Here is a 15507-nt window from a genome sequence, read left to right as displayed (position 1 = left end):
TAGGTTGTTTTTAAGGTAGAATGGACGGGGCTTGCCGCCATCTTAAAAAGATCTCTATATTAACAGACAACTGTTTACGTCTGCTTTTTGTTCATTATTTCTGTCTTTTGCACGCAAGAACTGTTTTAAATAGTAAAAATTAAATACAGAGATATGTAGTAGTAGTAGTAGTAGCTTTATCATATGTAGATCTCCTTTTACAAGGATATGGGACATGTCAAAGTATTTACAAATTTAGATCAATTTAAAATAAGCTAATTCGTATACACATATATTTACAGACTTCTAATTAGATAAAATCATTAGATTTACACTTGGTATACAATACTTTTTTTACAAATAACTTATTATACAATGTAATGCCACATTGTTCACTCATATTTTACCATCAGTCACTGCTCACACTATACACACATTGTTTCATAACACTTCACTCACTACACACACACACACACACACACACACACACACACACACACACACACACACGACACATTGGCGATCTCTGGGCCATTTTCTGTACCGCAACTTCCCATTTGCTATCCTGAAAAACTGAAGTGGCATGCCCCCGTAATGAGTGAGATCTTGAGCTCAGAAAGAGGAAGAGGTGTTAGTATTGTGCTATGCTATGCAAAGTTTGGGGGTAATTATTTCTAGAAAGGAAAAAAAGAAGGATATAAGCATAAAGTGAAGGTGTTGTTTGGAATGCTGGATATGTTGTAATCATTATTATTATTATTATTATTATTTATTTGTATAAAATTTTTATAACCCCTACTCTGTTTTAGCTAAGTAATCTCTCAATGTATAAAATGTATTGCATATCAGGTACTTTTTAGCTGCTTTTTTAAATAAGTGTATTTTGGCAATTTCTTTAATCTCTTTGGTAGTTTATTCTACAGTTTTATTCCTTGATAGAAAATGCTGTTTTGAGTTTTATGTTTATTTTTTCTTAGTATATGTAAGTTGAGTCTATCTCTTGTTGCATGGTCATGGACAGAGCTGTTTGTGCAGTAATTACCAATGTTATTTTTGATGTGTACATCTGACTGGTAATTGTATTCACATGGAGCAGTTAAAATCCCCAGTGTTATGAATAAATCTTCACAATGAGCGCGACTAGTATTTTTGGTTAATATTCTTATAGCTCTTTTCTTGAGTTTGAAAACTGTGTTCATATTTTGTGCATTTGTTCCCCAAAAAAGAATGCCATAGCTAAGAACTGAATGTAAATATGAATAATATGTAACTAAAAGTCACTGCATGTTACTCACTGATGATAGGATTCTAAGGGCATTGCATGCTGATGACATTCTGTTTGGAAGTACCTTCGTGCGTTCACACCACCTCAACTGAGAATTGACATTCATTCCTAGAAATTTTTCGTTTGTTACACAGTCTATAGAGGTGCCATCTACATTTAATTTAACATTGCCATTTTTCTGCTTCAAATTGAAATTCATGGCATTAGTTTCTTTATGTTCAATGTCACTTTATTACTTATTGACCAATCATAATTTTCGTCGGCAAGGAGTTCTCTTGTTTTCTCAGTGACTATAATATTGCTGTCTTCAGCGGAGAGGATTTTTTCACCATGAGTAACACTACTGGGAAATTTATTGATATATATCAGGAACAGTATTGGTCCTAATATGTTACCTTGCAGAACCCCTATATTAATGTATTTTAGTTCCGATAAGTGTTTTACTAAATGTTTAGATCTATTTGAAGTATGTGTTATCTCTACTCTTTGTACCCTATCTGTTAGGTATGATCGAAACCAGTCATTAGCTACCCCTCTTATTCTTAATGATTCTAATTTATGTAATAGAGTCTTGTGGTCGTCTGTATCAAACGCCTTAAAAAGAGTCAAAAATAGACCTGTGACACACTCATCTTTATCAAGAGCATCAAGTACAACGTTTGTGAATTCTGCTATGGCTGACTCAGTATTTTTGCCAATTCGGAAGCCAGACTGTGATTCGCTTAAAATATTGTATTTATTCAGGTAGTTTATTAATCTGTCTTTCATAATTTCTTCTATTATTTTTGGGAACGCTGACAGCATGGGAATGGGCCTGTAATTTTCTATGTCTTCTGCATAACCTTTCTTAAACAAAGATACAACTCTTGCCTGTTCTAATTGCTCTGCAAATGTACGTGATGTGAAGAATTCATTTATTATATTTGTTAATGGGCCTTTTATAATCTCTATGCATTGTTTCAGTACACACATTGGTACTTCATCTACGCCTACTGACTTTTTATTTTTTAGTTTCTGAATTGTTTTTCTGACTTCATTCTCTGTTGTTGGAAGTAACATCATTGTATTTAGTGCAACATTATTTATATGTGTTATATTTTTTGGGGGTAATTTTTGCTGCAGATTCCGTGCAATACTTTAAAATGCTCGTTTTCATAGTTTGCTAATTGCTGTGGATCATTTATTACTTTATCGCGCTCCCTTAGCAGTATGTTATTCTGCATTTGTTTGCCTCCCCCCCGTTTCCTTTTTTATAACATCCCAGACTGCTTCGCTTTTATTATCTGCATTGTATATTATTTTGTCATTAAATGACTTTTTTGCAGCAATCAGCACCTTCCTATAGATCTTTTTGTATCTATGAGAGAAATTTAAGAATTCTGGATCATTGCGAATCTTTTGTATGGAACTGAGGTGTTTAAGTGTTTGGGAGGACTTCTTAATACCTGCTGTTATCCATCTGTTTTTGTGAGATGTTGATACAGGCATGTAAACGTTTGGAAATGCTTTTTCGAAGTTCATTTTAAACAATGTGGAGAATTTAGAGAATTTCATATTCACACTGGTTTTCTTATACACTTAATCCCAGCTTTGTTTTTCGTAGTTCTTTTGAAAAATATTTTATTTTGATTTCTGATAGATGTCGTTTGTAGACTCTTAGTTTAGGGAATGATTCAATGCCTGACTTTACTGTTGTTATTTGACAGAGATGGTCTGATAGTCCGAGATCTTTTACAGCTACATCAGATTTTTCCCTGACCATATTTGTGGCCACATTGTCGATTACTGATGAAATCCTTGTGGTAAGCCTTGTTACATTATTGACCAATAGGGACATGCCAAAACTTCGAAGGTGGTTTATGAAGGTGCTGCTGGATTAATTTATGATGTTAGTGTTGATATTAATGTCCCCACACAGAATTATGTTGACCTTGGTACTTGAGACTTTCTCTAGAACTTCTGTTAACTAATTGAAAAAAGTGTCCACACTACCACTGCGAGATCTATACACACACAAAATGATGAATTTCTTGGTGATATCAAGCACTGTTAAATCAATAGCTGATATTTCAAAGTGTTTCTCTTCACTTACGGTACTGAGGTCATGTCTTGATTTGAACTGTGTTCCTTTTCTGATATAAATGCATGCTCCTCCACCCGTTGAAGTAGTTCTGCAGTAAGAGTTTTGCTTTTCATACAATGATGATACAACATGTTGGATTTCTGTGTCTCTACACCAGTGCTCAGTAATACAAACTACTGAGCAGTTCAAAGATTGGAGCTCAACCTCTAATAATTGTATTTAATTTTTTATTGATTGCATCTTTTGATGGAGGATTGTTAAGTCTGTGAAATGCCCCACGTTACTTTTTACAATAGTTTGTTTTTCTTTGTGACATCTACTATGTGTGATATTTGAGGTGTTAAAATCTGTCTTATGAGTAATTGTTTCAGTATTTTTCAAAGTGCTCGAGATACTCTTTAGGTAGGGGAACCTGTTGTCTGGATTTATCCTAAAAAAGACCTACTTTTCCTACCTATGACAACAGGTATTTGATCATGTGTGGCCCGAGATCCACCAACTATACTTCCATCAATCAGCTGCACCAAACTTCCCTTCTCAGTCCTGATTAGGTGTAGGCCATGCCTAGTGAAACCCCAGCTGTTGATAGTCCCTACGGGCACCAGAGAAACATGAGCGAAGTTGGCTGTCCTCAGAGCCATTCCTAACCCCACATTGATTCGCCTCACAGCTCTAAGTTGTGGTCGATCATGAGGCCGGAACAGTTCAACAAAGTGTACGTTGGTGCCATGAGTCAGGGAAGCTACCTTGTCCAGGTCGCCACCTACGTCATATGCCCCATCCCCGTCCAAACTGTTTACCGCCCCACCCACTATCACTATATGGTCCTCTTTTGTACAGTCCTCACATAAAGACCCTAGCTCCTCTTTCACATGACTTAGCCCGGTATTTGGCTTGAAGATACTGGTGGCCTGGTACGCTGTCCCTATACTTTCCTGTAACTGAGGGCCTACACCTCGCACCTAGCAGCAGCACTCTCTTCTTCCTAACACTTTGTACATTCCTAGGCTTCTTGGCCTTGGTTGAAGCGTGCTGCACATTTCCTGCTCCTCGTTCTACCTGATGCTGTACTCCACTTAAGTCTGGCAGTGGTAGACAAGCAGAATACGGCGCTGCGGTCGGCAATGCCTATGTAAGACAATTGTCGGCGAAGATGCTAGATCGGCTACTGCTGCTTCAATGGCAGGTTATGAAGATTTAAGTGAGTTTGAACGTTGTATTACAGTCGGCTCACGTGCGATTAGAGGTAAAGATGAAGTGGTGATTTTTCCATACGACCATTTCACGAGTGTACCGTGAATATCAGGAATCCGGTAAAACATCAAATATCCGTTATCTCTACAGCCGGAAAACGATCCTGCAAAACCGCACCAACGACGGCTGAAGAGAATCGTTCAAAATGACAGAAGAGAAACCCTTCCGCAAATTGCTACAGATTTCAACGCTGTACAATCCACAAGTGTCAGCGTACGAACCATTCTACGAAACATCATCGATATGGGCTTTCGGAGCTGAAGGCTCACTCGTATACCCTTAATGATAGCGCGAGACAAAGCTTTACCCCTCTCCTGTGCCCGCAAACTCCGACATTGGACTGTTGATGACTGAAACATGTTACCTGGGTGGACGAGTCTCGTTTCTAATTGTATCAAGAGGATGTATATGTACGGGATGGAGGAAACCTTATGAATCCATGGACCCTGCATGTCAGCAGGAGATTGTTCAAGCTGGTCAGGCTCTGTGAAGGTGTGGGGCGAGTATAGTTGGAGGGATATGGGATCCCTGATACGTTTAGATACGACTCTGACAGGTGACACGTACGTAAATATCCTGTCTGATCACCTGCATCCATTCATGTCCATTGTGCATTCCGACGGATTTGGGCAACCCACACGTTCAGAATGGCTACAGAGAGGCTCCAGGAAGATTCTTCTGTGTTTAAACACTTCCGCTGACCACCAAACTCACCAGACATGAACATTATGGAACGTACATGGGATGCCTTGTAACGTGCTGTTCAGAAGAGATCTCCACCCTCTCGCGCTCTTACGGATTTATGGACATCTCTGCAGGATTAATGGTGTCATTTCCCTCCAGCACTACTTCAGGCGTTATTCCAGTTCATGCCACATTGTGTTGCGGCACTTCTGCGTGCTCGCGGGGGCTCTTCACTATATTAGGCAGGTGTACCAATTTCTTTGTTTCTTCAGAGCATATTTCGAATAACCAAAAAAGAAGTAAATGTGAGAAACGTGTTTCCGTAATACGTTTCACTCCACTTTTACTTTATTTTAACGATAGCAAACGAAGCTGGAACTCCGAAATCAGTGGTTTTTTTTTTTTTTTTTTTTTTTTTTTTTTTTTTTTTTTTGCTTGCTGGTAGCGCTTTCTTGTTCGTTACATTTTCAGCTTTCAACTCGTATACACAACATTTATAATGTTCACGTGTGCAAGAAACTTATCTACGTGTTATTTGCTAGCTCATTAACATGTGCAATGAGGAAAGGTGCAAGTTACGCTGTCGTATCTTGTGCATGTCAACAATGTGAACGACTATTGGAATGTAACGTCTTGGTGGTACAGGTCCTTGAGGTGACAATTTCTTGGCGTCCCCCTCAGGTAGATCTGCGTCCTTGAGTAGAGCCCTGGTCTTGTTCTCCGCCTTATTCGTGGCGTCAGCTTTGATCTTCCTATAGGAGTCGTCATATAGCAGGCGCTGCATCTTCTCAATGTAGTCCTTACGGGAAAGAACAACAAGCCTGTACCACGAAGACTCTATGGACTCCCTAAGGTCCATAAAGAGGGGGTACCCATGCGCCCGATTGTCAGCAACATTAGGGCACCTACTTACTTGCTGGCAAAATATCTGGCTGAATTACGTAGCCCCTATGTAGGTAAATGCCCTCACCATATCCGTAACTCAATGGATTTCTTGAAACGTCTCGACAGCTTCAGACTGAGAGACACTGATATCCTAGTGACCTTCGACGTGGTTTCACTATTCACCAGGGTGCCTCTACGAGAGTCAGTCGAGCTTATTGGGCAGAAATTTGACGAGAAGACCACCGAACTCTTTAGGCATGTCTTTACCCCAACGTATTTTCTGTTTAATGGGGAATACTATGAGCAAATGGATGGAGTCGCAGTGGGCAGCCCACTCTCGCCGGTGGTTGCGAATCTGTACATGGAGTACTTCGAGGACGAAGCCTTGGCGTCATCCAATTGGAAACCTACTTGTTTCTTCCGTTATGTCGATGACACGTTCGTCATCTGGCCCCATGGTAGGGACAAGCTCCTGGATTTCCTTACACACCTAAACTCCATACATCCAAACATCAGATTCACTATGGAGACCGAAGCAGAAGGAAGATTACCATTCCTGGACGTCATGGTCAAGAGAAGAGCTGATGGTACCCTGAGCCACGGTGTGTAGGAAGAAAACCCACAGTGACCTGTACCTGCATGCACAGCTGCCACCACCCTTCTCAGAGGAATGGAGCACTAAAAACACTAATACACAGGACGCGCAGCAGCTCAGACGCAGAGAATCTGCCCCAGGAATTGGAACACCTCAAAACCGTGTTCCGAAAAAACGGGTACTCGGAATGGCAGATTAGACGCGCTTTCCATCGCACCCCCACAGCACAACCTGTGGAGACGGATGAAGTCACGAAAGAAGATGTAGCCACTGCCTTTATTCCGTACAATGGCGCACTATCGGGGAAAATCGGCCGTATACTAAAGAAACACCGAGTTAAAACCGTCTTTTGCCCACCCAATAAAACACGAGCTTTACTGGGAACTGTGAAAGATGACCTCGGTTTGAGGAAGGCCGGCATATACCAAATTCCCTGCGAGTGTGGGAAGACTTATATCGGACAAACAGTACGCACCATCGAAGATCGTTGCCGAGAACATCAAAGGCACACTCGACTGAAATATCCAAATAAGTCGGCGGCAGCAGAGCACTGTTTGTCCGAGAAACACGAGATGGATTAAGAGCGTTCCTGGCTCAGACCTCTAAGTATCGGGACAGCATTATAAGGGAGGCTATCGAAATTAGCAACAGGGAAGATCTTATCAACCGAGATTGCGGCTACAATCTCAGCAAGGCTTGGGACCCGGCACTGAATTTAATTAAGAAGACTCTCAGCAAGAAGTACGAACTGGCGACCAGGGCGGACGTAGCAAGCACATCGACGCTACGACAGATTCCGACGCCCACGTCTTCGCGACCGACGACGCGCGGGCGCGGACGGTGAAGAGAGCGGCCCGCGGGGGGAGGGGATTTAAATCGGCTGCCCGCCCTCAGGTTCTCAGTTCGTCAGCGCCCCTGACGATGGCGACATGTCTGATCGCCGAAATATTGTGCCAGTTTGACACTATGAACCGGCAGTATACCCGTGGACTGTTCGAGTAATTCCGTGAAAGTCAGCAAAGAAATTGTGAGAACATTAGAACGGAGTAGGTAGTGCCTTGAATGAAGGATATAAGATTAACATCAATAAGAATAAAAGGATAGTGCTGGAGCGTAGTCGTACGAGCTCAAGTGATGCTGAAGGAATTATATCAGGAAATGAGACGCAAAACGAATTTTCCTATTTCGATAGCAAAATAATAGATGATGGTGACAGAAGTGAGGATATAAAACGCACACTGACACAGCTATCCTGAAAAAGAGAAGCATGTTAACATAGAATGTAAGTTTAGGTTTTAGGAAATCGTTGCTGCAAGTATTTTTGTGTCATATGACCACGTATTTTATGTAAGTGAAAGGAGAATGGGAAAGAGTGCAACGAAAAAGATAATTGATTTGCAAATGTTTTGGTGCAGAAGAATATCAACGATTAGAATAGCTGATCTGTTAGCTGTGTAACACAACTGGACTAAAAGAGATATGTTGATTAGCATCGTAAGACGTCAAAGAAGAGTCCTTTACAAATGGAGAGAAGTGTGGTGGGGACCAAATTCTGTGTCCGGTAAGCAGATTCAAATGGATGCAAGTTGCCGTTGTCAGAGATGAAGAGGCTGACTTGTATAAGATTAGCATGGACAGGTGCATCGTACTTGTCTTCGGACTGACGACTTCACCTCAGCAACCTCACAAACGTTAATGAGACTTTCTCTAACTATGATATCATGAACTTTAGGAGTCGTTTGTTTGAAACCTGAAACGAGTAAAATCTACAGCGTTCCTGCTCTCCAGCTGGCGCGTTAGATCGTCGAAATCCCGAGCTAATTCGAGGAGCCTGACGGTAATGCTCCAGACGTTCTCAATTGGGAAGAAACCCAGCGACTTCGTGACCAAGTTAGGGTTTCGCAAGCACGAAGACAAGTAGAAGAGACACTTGTTGTGCGCGGGCGGGCATTATTGTGTTAAAATGTAAGCCAAAGTGGCTAGCCATTGTGTGCGACAAAAGTGGGTGAGCAATATCGTCGACGTACCGCTGTGATGTAAGAGTGCCACGGATGTCAGCCCCAATGGGGTCCTACTACAAATGAAACGGCCGTCCAGAGCACCATTCGTGGTTGTCGGGCCGTATGGCGGACGAGAGCCAGGTCTGTATCCCATCACTGACTGGGACGTCTCCAAACACGTCTTCGCTGGTCGTCGGAGCTCGTTTCGAAGCGTGACTTGTCACTGAAGACAGTTCTAGCCCAGTCAATGACATTTGGGCCAAAGATGTGTTTGGAGACGCCACAGACAGCAGTGGGATACCAGCTGCTATACGGTCAGACAACCCACGAATGATGGTCTATGGCGCCATTTGCATTTCATAACAGAATCCCGTTGATGGTCATAGTGTCACCATTACGGAACAGTGGTATGTCAATGATATTGTACTCCCCGATTTATTAGCCTTCATGGTAAGTTATCCTGTGCTTATATTTCAGTAAGATAATACCCGTCCGCTATCTATTGCTTGTCTTTGTGCTTCTCAAACCCTACCTTTGCCCTAACTTCAGGTCCCGAATCTCTCCCCAATTGAGAACGTATGGAGTTTTACGGGCAATGCCTCCAACCATCTCGACAATCTAAGGTTTCAATTGGATGGAATTCGACACAATATACCTCAGGAGGACACCAAACATCTCTATCAATTATTGCCAAGCCGAGTAACCACTTGCATAACGGTGAGAGGTGGGCCAACGTATTATTGATTTGATCAGTTTCTGAAAATACTTCGCTGGAATAAATCATCCAGTTTTTGTGGAATTGTAATAATTTGTTTGTATGTACACGTACATCACAAATGCCGATTTCCATCCCATTCGGATATTTCCTTCGTGGTACGTCTCTTTTTGTCTTAAAGTGGGGCCACAGACTTTAAAGATGTGTATTTGTACATAGTGCAAGATCCTATTTACCCGTTTTTTATTTGAAACCTTAAAAAAAGTTACATCATGACTCGATTTCTATGAAACGTATGACTTAGAACAGATGTCAAGATACAGAAGTGGACACATTTGAGATTTGAATGCAAAATATACGTTATGGTTACTATAATGTTCTATTCATTTTGTAGAATGAAATAATAGTATACTAAACATAATACAAAAATTGTATATTACGTCTGTGCAAATAAATAGTGGGCTCACTATAACGAATGTAGTGTGGACCGGTCACTCTAAAACACCTGAAAATTTTTATTCGTAGTAAAACACGATTTATTAGGCTAGGTGTAACTTTGGTTAAAAAGGCTCTGAGCACTATGCGACTTAACCTCTGAGGTCATCACTCGCTTAGAACTTAGAACTAATTAAACCTAACTAACCTAAGGACATCACACACATCCATCCCCGAGGCAGGATTCTAACCTGCGACAGTAGCGGTCGCTCCGTTCCAGACTGAAGCGCCTAGAACCGCACGGCCACTCCGGCCGGCGATGTAACTTTACTTTTATTTCAGTTACCGTATCAATGACTTTGTACACCCAATTTTTACAATAATTTCTATTTCCTGAAATAACTGAGATATCACTTATTCTGTTATTTTTATCGACTGAGGTCCAGAGCGGGTGAGGGGTGGTCAGTTTTACCACAAGATACAAGTGCTTCTTTATTATGAGATACATGGCTGCTGGAGTGACTTTCTCCTCCCAACATTTGTGGACCCTGCTGTGGTTGCTTGTTGGCCCCCTTCTCGAATATCAGATTTTGAGTTGCGATATAGGATTCCGCCATATGTCGTTCACCTCAAGAAATACTGATTCAGTGTCCACAGAATGTCCACTTTTTATAGCCGCTACTATAGAGATTAACCAGTGCTTATTACAGACTTCCTTCTACACTAAATGTCAGTGCTACTGCAAACACAGCATTAAAGCCTTTACGAATTAGAGCAATGTTTTGGATCCCATAAAAATATTTCTTCTTCGTATCAACCCGGTGTTCATGTTAAATCTCTCCATCAATTGGCTTCCGAGACAAGCTATAATTAAGCTGACGAGTTTCTTGGGTATACCAAACTCGGTTAGGCAATTCATCAGGCTCTTCCGGTCACTGCAATCGAATGCCTTCTTAAAATGTATGAAACGCACATGTATTTTTCCAGATTTTCTCGGTTAGCTGTCGTAGTACATACATGTTGTCCACAGTCGGAAATCCATTTCTGAAATCACCCTCACATTCGGCAATCACTTGTTCTACCTGTCGACGACGCGGCCGTATTGTCCAGATCTTAGGAAGAACTGGTGAGGATGAGCGACAGCGAGGACATGGCAGCATGATGAGCAGGACTCATGCCTGTTCAAGACATCCTCTCTAGCCACTGGTAGTCGGAAACCGATCCTACAAAAGGGTTCTTAATTTTAAATATCTAGAGGTAATCTCTACATAGGACGCATGGACTGAGGCAGAAATTAAAGCGAAAGGCCAAGTCGCAAACCAGTCGTATTCGAGTCTCAGTTTTTTAAATCAGGCAGTGTCAAGGAGTTTCAAACTCCAGCTGTAAAAAACACAGATCCAACCTTTAGGGATATGTTATTGCAAAACCTGGAGTATACGGAAAAAAAAAGACTTCAATAATCTTGATCTGTACCTGATCACTGAGGTCTGGAGGATCCGGCATAATTGTGAGCTGAATTACATCTACAACAGGCCAAATTTTTAGGCCTGATGAGACGGAAACGGCTTATATGGGCAGGTCATGTTGCTCGGTTAGGTAAACATCGACGACTTTTGTAATTCGTAAATTTTCCTTCCCGCGGACGGAGACCACTAGGCAGAGAGATGGAATCCATGAGGACTTGCTACAAATCGGCATAGAAGGTGACTTACGGCAGAAAACAGCAAATAGAATCCAGTGGAACAGGAGTAATGGCAAGCAGTTCTCCGGGTTGGTTCACGGTAAGTAACTATACAAAATCTATTTTAATAGCTAATTTTGTCCCACAGACTGTTCGCAGATTTGAGATGTTTTTTGTAGATGCCTTGTGAAAGATAATAAAGAAATCCAACGAATAGTACAGAATGCATAGGTATAAGCCCCACAAATCTCTTTTAAGCAATTTTTATATTATCCATGTAATGACAGAAGTTTATTTGCAGACACAATCGTACAAATTATAACATCTGTATGAGAGTGTGTACTATGGAACTGACATATTTATCTGAAACAGTTGTATTTGTTAAAGTTGCAGAACAGTACATCGTGTCTCCAGGACAACTCAGCAATGCGCTGTCGAGCACACAAATAACGCAGAAGTCATGATGTTCGCAAACCTACACGCCTGCAGCAATATTTATACCGTTTTCAGTCGCTGTGATTGCGCTCATCTTTCCTTCTGAACGTTGACACGGCACAGCTATTTCATTTAAAAATCGTATCTACCGAGTGCAGAATTCCCTTTTGATGGCTCACCTCGATGCAGACTGCTGTTATTTCACGTTCTCTTTTGCGTTCCGTCGCTCTGGGATGTGTGTCCCCATATATTGACACACCGCGGGACAAAGCTGTGTGCGAGGCGTCGCGCTCCCGTTACTCGCCTCTGCAAAAATTCCCACCCCGGTCGCCGTTTGTGACACTTTGCTGCCGCGTCAACGGCGCGCGCGACAGCGAAACACTGAAAAATTGAAAGTGGCTCCATGTCTGCAGAAAGTCCTCGCATTGAAATATGATTCCGATTCCTTTACGCTCTATCTGGCGTTATACGTACTGGACGCAAACGTGGCGACTGTTTTACATAACGGGTGCTCACTAATAGTATCCTGAGGAATAATATCACCACAAGCAAGCGTGGTACAGATCCCACGGAAGCAATTTTAAAAATATTTCTGCAGGCTATTGACTCGTGCTTGGTCGAGAAAAATACATCACATGCCTCTAACCTTAGTTAAAGTGCACACAGTCTCTCTAATTAAGTCTATTTCATTATCATGTTGAACATAAAGTGAAATTGTTAAGATATGCCACAACACAATTATCAAAACTTTATGAATATTCGTGTAATGTCGAACGGTATTGTTGGTTTCAAAGACGCCAAAAAATTAAACAGCTTACATTCTATATCTGGCATTACACTGATTATATTCGATAGAACCCCAAAGCTGCTGATTTGTTAGAAAGTCTGTAGGCTTAATATTTTGCGCTTAGAGATAAGATGCTTTATTGAAGCACCGACTTTACCTGAGAGTTCAATCTAAAATGTCACATAAGCAAATAATGAGTTTAAACTGAAATAAAAAAGCCAAAGTATCTCGGTAACATGAAAGCGGAAGTCATACCCCACTGTGGGCACCCGCGACAATGGATCCACTGCATACGCATTCTGGGTGGTGGCGCCTCAGTCACGGTGACAGACCATTGGCCTTCTACTCCTAGATTACAACACATACTTATCAGCACTCACTTGATCTAAAATGTGGTTGTTACAGGTCGTGGTTTTAATCATTTTAATAAATACTACTGGGCCTATATAGAAAATAAGGGCTGATCGGTCACAAAATGGAAACCACTGTGAAAATCGAAAATGATTTATTTACAACAGTTATCTACGCCTTCCAGATTTAGACATTTGTCGTAGCGTTGTACCAACTTTTCAATACCCTCGTCATAGAAGGCTGCCACCTATGCTCCCTGCCAATTCTCTGTGCTTGTCTACAGCTAGTTGTCTGTGCCAGAACATCGTCTTCATAGCCAGCGGTACATATAAGCAGAGATAAAACTAAGGGAGAGTCAATTACAGGTACATCCCATCGAAAACGCTGCAGGAGCATCTTCATTGCCCCTGCGGATTGTGGCGGAGAATTGTCACGCAGAAGGAAATGCATAACAGTTATGTTACGTGGGCTGCATGACATCAGGCGTCATTTTACAGCAGGCCCTCATACTTTGAGGGAGACCCTATTGCTCTAAGCATCTTTACGTGCTCACTGTGAGCTCAGAATTGAAAAGAGCGATGTGACACTATTGACGGGCATACTAGAGGCACTGCCCGAAGCATCTGTACAAAGCTTCACCGGATTTTCACTGTGATTTCCATTTCGCACCCCATCGAACCTTACTTCCGGAATAGCCCTCGTACATGATCTTGGTTTCCATTTTGCACCCCATCGGACCTTACTTCCTGAATAGCCCTCGTACTAGATCTTATGTACTAATGTATGTATCTTATGTATTATGAAGGACACTGCGAATTTGATATTTATGTTGAGAGTTTAACTTTTCATGTACGTTTTTGTACTTGTCTCAACTTTTTTATAACTGCTATTGTGACGTTAATACATAATATACGTTCCTTAATTTGTTATTGCGCATATTACCGCGCCAAATGTCTGTTATTACTGGCGCAGACAGGCACACACAGAGGTTAGTTTTCTGATGGCTTTAAACGGTGACAACCATACTTCCTTTTTATTTTTTGTCACCAAACTTCTTCAAAAAGTAACGAGCATACTGCCGACAATGTACTTACGTACACAGTTCTTAAAAAATATGGTACGTTTTTACTGTACTATACGTTTTTCGTGTTTCAATGCTTTTCTAAGTAATTTTCCTCTAAAAGTGGTTAATATCTCCACTTTTACTGAAAGGAAATTTTCGACTTGTCTCCATAGGTTCGGAACTGCACTTAGCAATTTTGTTGATATGATCAACAGTGTACTTAAGTATGATACTGTAGTGTCTGTGTTTGGAAGGAGCATGATGCAATGTTCCTTCGGAAATGCATGCATTACAATAAATATACAAGTGCAGGTTAATGACACATGGACGACGACATATGAAAGTTTGGGTCTGGCCTAGAGTGTGCATGTATAGCCGAAATGGTTAGAGCGACCGCTCACGACAAGGGAGAAATCCGGGTTCGAGTGCTGGTCCGGCACACATCTTCAATGTCGTCATTCCATTCTACAGTTGGAGGTTGACCGTATTCACAACTGCGAATACATTTCCTATAGTGCATTTAAAGCCTGGCAGTTTAATGAGCATGGTACGGGATTTTAATATTTTAAACGCTCTAACATCCTCTAAATAATGTGTATCTTAAGGATTGTTAACTGTTCGCTTTAACTGATAGACATTTTCCGTTTATCTACATAGCCCCAAAATAGACTTACTAATGATGATTTGGTGGCCTACACGTACATAAAGAATGAGCCTCTACTAAGGTTGGTACATTTTCACTATTTTACTCTTTTATTTTGTTATTTTGAACTAATATATGTTTTAAAGGTTGTTAAATTCGCTTTATGGTAAAGGTAATTGTATGTTTATTGTTATTTTTGCAGATATGGTTGTCTGGCAACTCACACAAGATATCAACAAACTTTTATTTACTGTATTACTGCGATTTACTCAGTTAAAAATAAATTTATAAACCACCATTTTATGTCCAGAATGAAGTAAGACAGTATCTCGTTTGCTGTGTCGTACTTGTGGTATAGAACGAGATTTTATGCCACAATTCCTTACGTTGAACTAAACGTTGAGAAAATTTTTAAGCATTTGATCGTGGGCTAGTGTACACATTCAGAAACACTCCACAGAGTATACATGCCACGTTATATTCTGAGGAAGCTATCAGCATCATATGTGAACCTCAAAGTTCATTGCGCATCTTAACGAGACTTCGGCGATCCAGCTACAGCGTAACAGAAGATTAACTTGAGCTTTTTTTCTGTAGTGTATGATTAGACACCCTTTTATTGACCACATTGA

The sequence above is a fragment of the Schistocerca nitens genome, chromosome 2 (genome assembly GCF_023898315.1).
Source record: "Schistocerca nitens isolate TAMUIC-IGC-003100 chromosome 2, iqSchNite1.1, whole genome shotgun sequence".
NCBI classification, from domain to species: Eukaryota; Metazoa; Arthropoda; class Insecta; order Orthoptera; family Acrididae; genus Schistocerca; species Schistocerca nitens.
The sequence above is the reverse complement of the archived record's forward strand: the minus strand, read 5'-3'. Positions refer to the sequence as shown.